Genomic DNA, 2,723 nt, shown 5'->3' with positions numbered 1-2,723 from the left:
AACTTTGGACATAGCCAAATGAATGTTCAATTTGCTGATATCACCACAGAGGCAGAGCGAGAAGCGCAACGTCCAGTCTTGAATAACCAAGCCGGGTGTACATGGAGTCGGTTCTGATGCATTACAACAGTGTCGCTTCCTCGCGTAAATCCATGAGTCACACAGGCTTCGTGTGCAGTCTTGTGGATCGCCCTAAAGTGATTACAGATTGCATCCTTAGAGTTCTGAAAAATGCTTGACGCTTTCACTTTTGGACACATGTCAGTGCTAGGCGTGCAAGAGCGTCAGCTTTTTCGTTTCTTCAATTCTACGTGGGATGGGATCCATTTAAATTTTACATGAATTCCTTGCTCATTACATCTTTGATCAGTGCTAGAGATTGCCTTGTAAACTTTTCTCGAGGTAGGCCAAGATTTACATCTTGGCCTGTAAAGATCGTTGTAATACTGACTTTGAGTCTGTTAGCACCCCGATATCTCGTGCGGAATAAGCCTGTAGTTTTCACAAGGTCACGCTAATTGTGGCGCTTTGTACTGTTGTAGACGAAACTACGCTATCCAGGTGGCCAGAACATGATACATGAAGGGCGGGTATGCAGAATGCCGCTGCGCAGCCATCTGTTTGTGCGCACACCTACCGTCAGTGTACATTTGTACATGGCTTTGATACGCTGTGCTGAGTGGCCCAATACAAGGAACTTAGCTTCAGCAGTTGGAATGGTGTGTTTTGCCAGTAGCCAGGGTACATTGAGGCTTGAGGTGCGTCCAAAAAAGAGCATGGCGGGTCAATACTACTCCATTTAGGCCTTTCCAATCCTAAACATTGGAAGGTGTTCAGCACCTAATATAAGTGGGAGCGAGCTCTTGTTCTTAGCTGTTGGAGAAGCACCGTGTCTGGGGGGTGACTCGCCAAGCCTTAATAGCTGCGTGAACAAGGCCTGAGATTACAAAAGTCGAAGTGGGAGAGACTGCTTCATTAGTAACCTTCTTGTATGAAGCTGCCCGGAACTCCCATCGCCAAGCAAAGTCCCTTTCTATATACTGCCTCCAAGCGCTCGAATGGACTCAGTGATGGTGATATGAGCAGCAGCTGATAGAGAATATGGCTTGTTATCAGTGCAGCTTTCAGTGTAAGCATGGACATTGGGTTTGTTTCACCATGTACACCTAAGTGAAAAGTGTGCTGACCTCGTTGGGCTAATGTAGCCACAACACTTTCAACCACGCATCACCCACAGTAGCTTGCTGTCTGTGGTGACGCCCAGGAAACGCACACTAGTTTCACGACGAATTGGATCGCCTCTGATATCCGCACCAGACTTCCCGCCGCACGCCTGTTTATCTTTTTCCCCCTGTGCATATTGAAGTTCCTTGCATACTTAGTTGAACTTCACCTTTCACTTCTGCCATTTTTCTTATTTTGTGTTTAACTGTATTGTACAGGGATTCACTAGTGCCATTTATCTTGTTTAATGCTGCTCTAAATGCCATTTATAACATGTAATGTTTTATTTTCAAAGGGCCAACAGTGCCAACTCTATATCAGTCTTTAACAAATTAAAGATAACTTTATACCCTTGTATTTGTAACTTGGTTCCACCTCTCAAACATTAAAATAGAGTCCTAGAAAAGTAGATAAATGTGTTTGAATCTTTTTAATGTTCTTGGCGAAAATTCCGATTAATCGGTTACCCATATAAAAAGCTTTGCATCGAAAGTGATTAAATGATGATGATTAATTGTTAATCGAATAAAAAGTTTATTGACCATCCCTACTTGGTGCGTGCAGTTATAGCACAGTGCCTGCAGGACATATGTTCACTGGGCAACGATGACCTGAACATCTGCCTTGCGACTCACTCACTCCTCCTTTCTGTTGCAGGCCGGATCAAGCAACTGGCCATGTCTCTACTCGTGCTGTGGCTGGCTAGCCTCGTCTATGTCGCTGGGCGCCGGCTACTCACGCACAGCCGCCCTGCGGGACAAGTTTGAGCGCATGGCGCCCTCCACGTGTTCAGCCTCATGCTGGGCTGCCGCCTGGTCGTCTTCTACCAGTGCAGGGCCGCGAACGCAAGAAGCAGGCCCTCCACGGCCGAGCTCATCCGCAGCGCGCAGCAGCCTGGTCTGCCCAGCAGTCTCAGAAGCAGCCGCGCAGCAAGACCCAAGGTCGACTGAGCTAGTGTGGCCCCGTTGTTAACAGGTTCCGTGGGCATGCGTTTTGGGGCCGTAATCGGGAATGATGCTTTCAGTGTGGTACATTTGAACCTTGCTATAACGTAATCGTTATAACAAGGTTCATCGCATTTCTTTCTGTGTATTCGACATGAAAGCCTTCGTGATATCATATATTGTTTGTAAGCGTACGCGCTGATATTGGTAAAAAGATTTCGCAAATTTGATATTTATGTTGCTGCAGCCAATATCATTAGTCGATGTTCGTTATATCGAAGTTTGATTGTCCTATTATCAACTGCACCAATGAAGTGCATAAGCAGTCTAAAATGAAAGTCTGAATAAGGAATGTGTGGGCCTTCGTAAATGATTTTCAAGAAGCATGAAATTTAACCTAACCAACTTTTATTAGATATCAGATGTATAAGTATGCAGAATGGCCCGTTTAGATGATTGCTGGCCGATTGTGATGGTGGATGAGTTGATGGCAAGGTTCCAGCATTTGACAGAGTTCTTGCAGATTAGGAGCTTTGCTATTGCAGTGTTTGAATC

Source organism: Dermacentor silvarum, chromosome 6 (genome assembly GCF_013339745.2).
Source record: "Dermacentor silvarum isolate Dsil-2018 chromosome 6, BIME_Dsil_1.4, whole genome shotgun sequence".
Taxonomy (NCBI): Eukaryota; Metazoa; Arthropoda; class Arachnida; order Ixodida; family Ixodidae; genus Dermacentor; species Dermacentor silvarum.
The sequence above is the reverse complement of the archived record's forward strand: the minus strand, read 5'-3'. Positions refer to the sequence as shown.